Source organism: Moschus berezovskii, chromosome Y (assembly GCF_049115385.1).
Source record: "Moschus berezovskii isolate FMDL1 chromosome Y, NW_MosBer_1.0, whole genome shotgun sequence".
Lineage (NCBI taxonomy): Eukaryota > Metazoa > Chordata > Mammalia > Artiodactyla > Moschidae > Moschus > Moschus berezovskii.
Window position 1 is genome coordinate 63727400 of NC_142489.1, and position 10022 is coordinate 63737421.

A 10022-nucleotide genomic window follows, 5' to 3' on the forward strand; every position below is an offset into this window, starting at 1 on the left:
GCAGGGATTTTGTTGTCCCCAGTTTGATATTCAAGCTGAGCCTGAAGCACAGGAGAGAATGACCCAGTGCTTCCCATTTCCAAATTCTCTCTTCTCTGTCGCAGCCCTGGTGTTAAACTGGGGATACTGAAGGTATAGTTCCAAGTGTTGTTTCATTCCTAGTGCATCACATCTCTACCCTTAAACTCATCGCAGAAAATCCAGAAACAACAAAATAATAGAAAAAGAAGAAATGTCAGCCAAACCCACCCATTGAGAGGCCCTGGTACCATGCTGAGCTGCTCCCCACCCAGGCTTTTCCTCTCGGAAAGGCCTTCACTTTTGAAGTTTTGGGTCTACACATTTCCTTGTGATGTCGAGTGATTTTGCAGAGCTATACCAGGGGCTTCCCCGGGGCTTCCCCAGTGACTCAGAGGTTAAAGCGTCTGCCTCCATTGCGGGAGACCCGGGTTCAATCCCTGGGTCGGGAAGATCCCCTGGAGAAGGAAACGGTAACCCACTCCAGTATTCTTGCCTGGAGAATCCCATGGACGGAGAAGCCTGGTAGGCTACAGTCCACGGGGCTGCATAGAGTCGGACACGACTGAGCGACGGAATGGAACGGATACCAGGCTTCGGGTGGAGGGAGAGAAAATGGTGTTCCAGGAAAGCTGGGGTTTTCATTCTCATGCTCCAGCTGCGATCAATGACAAATTCCCCACTATTCCCCCTTCAGGTTCCCAGCTGCCGCTCATGTCATTATCTTCCCATGACGCTCTGACGTGTTCCCAGGGCATGCTTCACGCTGATAGAGGGTGATATATGCAAAGTACTCTGTACATATGCAATCGACTCGGCCTGATTAGTAGTAGTAGTATTTATTCTTTTGCTTCAGTACTGTGAACAGACTTTCTCTCGTTGGGGCAAGCAGGGGCTACTCCTCATTGCCGAGTGCAGCCTTCTCATTGAGACAGCTTCTCCTGTTGCAGTGCAAGGGCTCTAAAGTATGGTCCGGTAGTTGTGTCCTGGGGCCTTAGCTACTCTATAGCATGTGAAATCCTCTTGGGCCAGGGATTGAACCCATGTTCCCCCTGCATTGCCAAGTGGATTCTCAACCACTGGACCCCCAGAGAAGTCTGACTGCCTAATTTAAACGACAAAATTAACATGGGGAATGCCTATGGAAAGACACAGAGGTGCTCACAGCATAGGAAGAAAGGCTTAGCAGCCAGGCCGTTTCAGGCATATGACGCAGGCAAATCTAGGGATCAAAGTACCAAAAGCCCATGGTGTTTTCTTCCAGAATCTTCTCTTGGGATGAACCAAAGGCAACCACTTTTTGGAATTGCCTTCCAGCTTCAAAGTCCAAAGTGGGAAGCAGAGAGGCTTCCCTTGGCTTGGCCACTCACTGCATGCAGGGAACAGGATGACTGCCCCTCAAAAATCTAGACATGTTCTTTGATACCAGAAGCAAGAGGATGGAGCCTGACTGGGCACGAGCACAGGAAGCCACCGTTGATCAGGAAGTGAATGAAAGCCCTGATCCTGCTACCCCCAGAATGCAGATTCAGCACCCTCACACATTCAGAGACATAGTGAAACACAGCCCTAAGCCCACCCATGGTCTCCTGGTGAAAAGTGCCCTCCTCCCCACAGTAAGACAGTCTCTTCTCCATCCCGCAGCCCTCTTCCTCCTCCCCAGCACCTACAGCTTCTCCCCTATGGCTTCCACAGTTCCGCCCCAGGAGCCAGCCTGTGCCATGATTTCGGTGTGCACAGCGGTTGTGGACTGGATGAACAATCTGGCCCTCCTCTACCACTGGGTGAATGGGATCACAACACCTACAAGAACAATGTTGGCAGTGAGCTGGCCAGGCAGAGGGCCACCCATGGTGGTTGGAGGGTATGCCTGCCTGGGCTCCAGGCGCACCCTGGACCGAGGGAAATTCATCAAGAATGGGTGCTGTCACTCATATCCCAGCGGCTCGGTGCCAGGTTCCAAGAGGCTTACAAATCCTAGCTCACTCAGTGCCGACCTCATTGACACCCTCTGGGAGAGGATCTCATCATCCCCACTTTGGTTCTGGGGAAGCTGAGGGACAGATGACTTGTCTTGCCCATCCACGATTTATGCCTCCAGCCCCACCGAGGTGTTCCACATGTGGTCCTCGGGCCAGCAGCATCAGGGTCACCTGCAGGCTCGTTGGAAATGCAGAGTCTCTGGTCCCCACCTCAGACCTGTCAGATCCACAGCTCTGGGGTGGGCCTGGCCCTCTGCATCTTAACTGGCCCTCCAGGTGATTCTGATGCTTGTTGAACATTTGAGGACCACAGGCTTCAGCCCTGACTACTCCGACTGTGTTCCCTGGTACAGCCACATGAGCATCACCTGGGAACTTGTTAGAAATGGGACTCCAGGCCCCTGCCAAGGCAATGGAGTCAGGTCTGTGTCTTTAACAAGATTCCCAGGTGATTTCTGAAAACACTGGTTCACAAGCTTGGCTCGTATTGGAGTCCCCTGAGGATCTGCTCTTTGTGGCTTAGCTGCTGCTTGGCATTGGGACTTACAGAGTTCCCTGGGTGATTCTACTGTGCAGCTAAATCAGGAAAGCCACCAGCTTCATTGTCAGGACAGCATTGGTTTATCACACTGAGCAAGAAACCTGGAAGGTGCTGGAGGCTGGGTTGATTCACCAATGGCCAGGCCCTTGATCACTATTTCTGGAATTCTCTAGGCCTTTGCCTCTTTTCAGGTGAGGCTGCTTCTACCCCACGAGGCACATGGGGATGTTTCTGATTATCACTATGTCTCTTAACAGCTACTGGCTGGTAAAGGAATAACCATTTCTTTTCATGGTGCCTCAAATCACTCCTAGGAATCGCTGTTCACCTCTTAGCATTCAAGACCACCTCCCTAAACTCCGAAACAACATTATGGGATCCAGACTCGGTTCAGAAGATCTGTGACTAAATATAGAAGACTGAGCCTCATATAGGACACCCATGTTCTGCTTCTGGGGATTCTAGGCCCACATCTGCGGTCCACAGGGCTACTGTTAAGAACCAGAACTTGTGTGAGGGAACCAGTTTATTTCCAGACATCTCAAGGAACACGTCAGGGATCTCAGATCCTCAGTGGCCAGGTGAGAAGATTCCAGAAGCAATTTACGATTTTCCAGATCCACTTCAGAGAAGCATAAACCCACTTCAGGGGAATCAAACACCTCTCCAGTAACCTCCAAGTTACCTCGTGGTACACTGGACAGTCTACTGGTTCTAGAATCCTATTTAACTTCTGACGATATCGTCCCGATTTAGGAACCCTGTGCTTTGTGCTTTGTTTCTCAGTTGTGTTTGACTCTTTTTGATACCATGAACTGTAGCCCATCAGGCTTCTCTGTCCTTGGAATTTCCCAGAGAAGAATATTTGGGTGGGTTTTCACTTCCTGCTTCAAGGGGATCTTCCCAACCCAAGAATCAAACCTGTATCCCATGTCTCCTTTATTGCAAGCAAAGTCTTTACCTGTGAAGCCGTGGGTGGAGCCCTTTAACTCTGAACTGACTTTCGTTGAAACCCACTTCAGTTCAGCCCTACATGCTTAGTTGCTCAGTTGTGTCTGACTCTTCACGACCCCATGGACTGTAGTCCACCAGACTTCTCTGTCCATAGAGATTCTCCAGGCAAGAATACTGCAGTGTGTTGCCATGCCCTCTTCCAGGGGATCTTACCAACACAGGAATCAAACTCGGTCTCCCACATTGCAGGTGGATTCTTTACAATATGAGCCTCCAGGAAAGCCAAAGAATGCCAGAGTGGGTATCCTATCTCTTCTCCAAGGGATTTTCCCAACCCAGGAATTGAGCCAGGGCTTCCTGCATTGCAAGTGAATTCTTTACCGGCTGAACTACTAGGGCAACCCTATTTAAGAAACCATGAGCCCACTGCAATGAACCCAGATTCAACCTGAGATTCCTAGACTCACTTTAGGAAAATGTGAATCATCATCATATTATCGTCCTCAAAATAGTAGCTGTATCATCGGTTGAGCATGTTTTGGACTAATAACTGTTGATGAAAAGTCTTCTTAGGAATGAAATTAAAAGGACAATTACTTAAGGTCAAAAAGTAATATATAACCAACAACTGAGCTTAAAGTGAAACTTATACATGGTTGTCATAAATATGACTCATTAGGAATTACCTAGGGTTCATTAAAATGGTTGTCCAAAGGATTCATATTTTAGAGTTCATATGACCTGTTGTGATGGAAGTAGTATACCATCCATTTTGGAAGATGAAAGTTCCCAGGTTTTTGACTGCATGACAATCAGAAGTTCCAAGTAAAGTTTGCATTATAGTTGGGACCATCTCAGTATACTATATTCACACAACAAGACAAGGAACATGTGGTTTTGTGGCAGAGTGAGCTCCGGGAGTTGGTGATGGACAGGGAGGCCTGGCGTGCTGTGATTCATGGGGTCACAAAGAGTCGGACACGACTGAGCGACTGAACTGAACTCAACTGAGTATAACTGAAAACAGTAAGATGCCTGAAAAACCTTTTGGTTATGTTACAATGGAAGTATACATTACTCATTCTGAAAATCACTGAGGTTCATGGAGGTTCCTTTTGATATCCAGAGAGGAATTTAAAGCTAGCCCATACTAAGTTTCAAGACAAATGATGCCCTTTATTCAGTATAGGAATTTCAAGAAACTGCAGTTTTCCAAAGGAAAGTGAATAGAAAAATCAAATGAAGGAGTCAGGTACATTTGGACAATTCCTCTGTCCTTGGAGGGACAGAGGAATTCTTACAGGGGAAATGGTTCATGTGTAGAGGAAGACAAAGAGGTAACATACCAAGAGGGAATGAAAGAAAGGAAGAGGGATAAATTTAGAGACTGGGACTGACATATAAACACTACTCTCTCTCTCTCTCTCTATATATATATATATATATAAAACTCATAAGGACTTACTAGTATCTATTACAAGGAACTCTGTTCAATACTCTGTCATGGCTTATATGGGAAAATGATCTAATGAAGAGCAGATAGGTGTATATGTGTAGCTGATTCACATTGCTGTACACCTGAAGTTAACATAACATTGTTATCAAATATACTTCGATAAAAATAAGTTTTTAAACAGCTAATATAACGTAAGGCTTGCAGTAGAGACCTACTGTTGTAATGGTGAAAGTTTTAAGGACAGCAGAAGTGATGGTGGAGTAGATAGAGATGAAAATTCAGCAAAGAAAGACCAAATAAATGGCAAGGACAGAAAGACAAGGAATTTCTCAAACTGGGGGTCTTGTTCTGATATCTTAGGTAGAAGCTGACCATCTCTCCTGATGTCGTCTGCTCAGGCCCAAGTTCCTGGGAAATAGGAACAGCCTATAAAGAACTATCGATCTCATAGTCCTGTCTGCCCTTGGGCACTGAAGAGAGTACCTCAGTTTAACTCCCCAAGTAGGGTGAAGGAGTTGTATTCAAGAGTAATATGTATACCCTTTCAATTGAGAGATGCAAATCCTGGGTTAGAACCCTTAGCTTTTCTCAGCATTTCTAGGAGGATAAAGATTTGTATTTGCTGTTGATGAATGAAAATTTGAACACACTTGATGTTTAATGATATTTAGAAATTATTATTAATATACTCGTATGTCTGTTTTCTAGTAATGTGATGGCCTACTCTTTCTTGTCCATTGTCCACTGGAAGAGGACAAAGGATGTCAAAACTCATTTGTGTCATAGCACTCAAAAGTGGAAAAACAAACTGAGACATTGGTAAGAAGTTTATTTAAAAAGAGAATTAAATAGAAGAACATTTCCATCTCAGAATCTGCAAATATTTTAAAATAAAACAGAATTCTTAAAGTAAGTTGTTGTTTTTTTTTAAGACTATGGAATGAGCATAATCATTCCATAATGATTATGGAATGATTTTCCTAGCCTAGGAGAAACTAGGCAGAAGCTTATGGGGGCACAAGCAAATGGGTGAGCAGGAAGTAAAATATCATCTTTCTAAGAGAAAATTTCTCTTTCTGCCAACTTATTCTCAGTATAAGCTGTTAGGAAGTATGTTCTACCTTAGTATGTTACTGCTTGCTACAAGTTGAGAACAGGTCAAAATTTAGGGCATTCCCATCCCTTTTAGAATTTTCCAGAGTTTGTTGTGGTCCATACTGTTGAAGGCTTTGGCATAGTCAATAAAGCAGAACTAGATGTTTTTCTGGAACTCTCTTGTTTTTTCTATGATTTTGGTAATTTGACCTCCTGTTCTACTGCCTTTTCTAAATCCAGCTTGGACATCTGGAAATGCATGGTTCATGTACTGTTGAAGCCTGGCTTGAAGAATTTTGAGCATTACTTTACTAGTGTACCTTTCTTTGGATTGGAATGAAAACCGGACCTCTTTCAATCCTGTGGCCAATGCTGAGTTTTCAAAATTTGCTGCAATATGTGTGATTCACAGGAAAACAGCAATAACAAAATGAAACAGCTAGCATCACAAATATCCATTCATCCAAGAGTGGTAGAAGGAAGGAAGGGGACGAGGGAGTGGGGAATGACACAGGGAGAAAGAGGATTCAGATCAGTGCCTGCCCAGGGCTGGCAAATGCTAGAAAAGAGTTGAGAAAAATCAGTGGTCCTTCCAGACCCTCAAGTGTTTAAGGTCCATGCTGGTGTCAGGAAGATTCTGCCTTACATGCACCTAACACAGAAATCTGGATTCCTCACATTTCTCAGAGAGAATGGAACATGGCTAGAGCCCTCAAAGGGGAGAACCAGCCAACACTATATTACTTACTTATAACAGCTTACTAAGAAATTCTAAGTATTTTTGTAAATGGGGAAGTATTATAAAGATTAGTAGACATCAGTATTAAAATAAGACATAAACACTGAAAATGGAGCTACAGTATTGCTTTTCTAAAAGTAGTAAAATCTAGTATACTTCCAAATATAAATATACAAGTATATTAAAATTTATATATGTATGAATATATACATATGTAAATATTTATGTATCTATGAGCGTGTATGCATGTATATTATATATGAGTATATAAACTATGTGGATAAATTCTAGGGAAAGCCTTGGAAAATAAGTTTTAGTTCTGTCTTGCATTAAGTGTATTTTCTTCTATTACATATGATTTTGCATGTTAATTCCTAGAAAGAAGAATTTTATATTAGGGAAAATAATTTACAATTTATAAACTTTATAATTTTATAAATTTTATAATTTATAAAATAATTTATCAATTTTAAAAGGTTACAATTTTTCCAGTTTTTATCGGGTATAGACATGCATTAGCTGAAAGCGTATTTATTACACAGAAGCTGAGGTGACAGAAATTGCAGAAATTTTCCTTAGTGGATCTCTTCATTTTGTTAATTTTTGAATTTTCAGTGAAAAGCATTACCTGTATTTGCTTACTGAGAAAATTCCAAATGTGTTTACTTCAAAGACACTAAGATTTTGACTCCTAAATGTTTTGAGTATTTTCCTTATGTTTTCTTAATTTTATTATTACTTTTGTTTTGTATGAAGAAAAAAGAAAATCACACGCAACTAAAGAATATGCCAGGCAAGCGTGATCATATTGGCGACATTTGAGACGGCAATAAATTACGAAAAACATGTGATGGTGAAAGTTCTCTTCTGTATTTTATAGTAATTAAGTTAAGGCGAGTGGTAAATCTATTCATTAAAAAAGAAACATAGAACACTTGGCTCTTCTTCTTTTATTATTATTTTTTAGACTTTCCCTCAAAGGTCTCCAATTACCCCTCCCCCGCCTCTGTATTCTCTTCCTGTCCTACTTTCCCTGAGGCTCAGCTCGCTATACATCCGGGTTTCTTACGCTCGTCTCCTGGCGCCATACATCCGATTCCTTATGCTCTTGACGGAAGAGGCACGGCCGCCTTCAACGGTAGTTTAGCTAGCGGTCAGCTGAGGAAGGTTGGTGTTGCGTGTTCGCAAGAACGAGGCGAAAAAAGGTACGGCGTTGCACATTTTAAGATTGGAAAACAGATTTAGACCCTACGAGAACATGTTTATAGTTATAGCGTCCGTGTTTACTGGAGAAAAATGGTAACTCAGACTGATTTTTTCCTGTCAGGCCTTTTCCTGTAAGAACTAATAACTGAGTGAAATGTGTGTGTGTGTGTGTGTGTGTGTGTGTGTGTGTGTACCTTCTCCTGAAAAGTCTTATCAGTTTAATTCTTGAAAAGTATCTTTAATTTTTATTCCTTGGAGAATCAGTGCCTGAAGTAGCCATGGAAAGCCAGTGAAGGTGGAGAGTCCTTTTGTCTGAATGGAGGGCTGGGGGATGGACAGGAGGGTGGGGGTGGGCAAAGAAGGGGGTTTGAAACGTCTGGATGTTGGCCGTGGGAAGATATACTGGGCATATACTCCTTCCCTGGGACTGAGAAAGCTGCTTTTGCTTTCTTTTATTTGGTATATAACGCTGGGCTTTTCTCCATCCGCTTATGGCTACTAGTGCGGAATCTTGGCTGCTTTTGGTGTGTAATTCGTTTTTTTTTCCGTTGGTTTGGGGCTGCTAGTCACGTGGAATGTTGCTTTGGTTTCTCGTGCAATGTTGCTTTGGTTTGCAGTTCGGCTTTTTTCCGTTGGTTTCGGGCTGCTAAGCGCGTGGAATATTACTTTCGTTTCTCGCCTAGTGTTACTTTGGTGTGTTCTTGTTTTTTCTCGCGTAGTGTTCCTTTGGTGTGTAATGCGGCTTTTGTTTTTACTCGCATAGTGTTTCTTTGGTGTGTGATGCGGCTTTTTTCCGTTGGTTTGGGACTGCTGCTGCTGCTGCTAAGTCACTTCGGTCGTGTCCGACTCTGTGTGACCCCACAGACGGAAGCCCACCAGGGAAGTCCCGCGTCCCTGGGATTCTCCAGGCAAGAACACTGGAGTGGGTTGCCATTTCCTTCTCCAATGTGTGAAAGTGAAAAGTAGAAATGAACTCGCTAGAAGGCAATGGCAAGCCACTCCAGTACCCTTGCCTAGAAAATCCCATGGATGGAGGAGCCTGGTAGGCTGCAGTCCGTGGGGTCGCTAAGGTCGGACACGACTGAGCGACTTCACTTTCACTTTTCACTTTCACACATTGGAGAAGGAAATGGCAACCCCCTCCAGTGTTCTTGCCTGGAGAATCCCAGGGACGGGGGAGCCTGGTGGGCTTCCGTCTGTGGGGTCACACAGAGTCGGACACGACTGAAGTGACTTAGCAGCAGCAGCAGCAGCAGCAGTCATGTGGAAGTTTGCTTTGGTTGCTGGCGAAATATTGCCTTGGTGCGGCTTTTTTTCTCTCCACTTGGGGCCGCTAGTCTTGCAGAATGTTGCTTTGGTGAATAATGCGGCTTTTTTTCGGTTGCCTTGGGCCTGTTGGGCGAATTGCCTCTTCGGTGTGTAATACGTGTTTTTTCTCTTCGCTGGGGTCTGCTAATCGTGCAGAAGGTTGCTCTGGTGTGTAATTCGGCTTTTTTACATTGGCTTGGGGCTGGTCGTTGTGCGGAATGCGGCTTTGGTGGGTAACGCGGCTTTTCTCCCTCTGCTTGGGGCTGCTGCTGCTGCTGCTAAGTCGCTTCAGTCATGTCTGACTCTGAACGACCCATAGACGGCAGCCCACCAGACTCTGCCATCCCTGAGATTCTCCAGGCAAGAACAATGGAGTGGGTTGCCATTTCCTTCTCCGGGCTGAATGTTGCACTGGTGTGTAATTCGGTCCACCCCCGCACCTCCCCACCCACGTTGGCTTGGGGCGGCTAGTGCGCTAGACTGTTGCTTCAGTGTGCAAACCGGCTTTTCTCCCTTGGCTTGGGGCTGCTAGTTGTGGGGCCTGTTGCTTTGGTGCGTAATCCAGCTTTTCTCTCTCGGCTTCCGGCTGCTAGTCGTGGGATATTGCTTTGGTGTATAACTTAGGTTTTCTCCCTTGCCTTGGGTGTGCAAATTGTGCATCGCGATGTAACAGCCGAGGCTCCGTTTGGTTTCACGTGCACTTCTTTAAACAGTTTTTCTCCG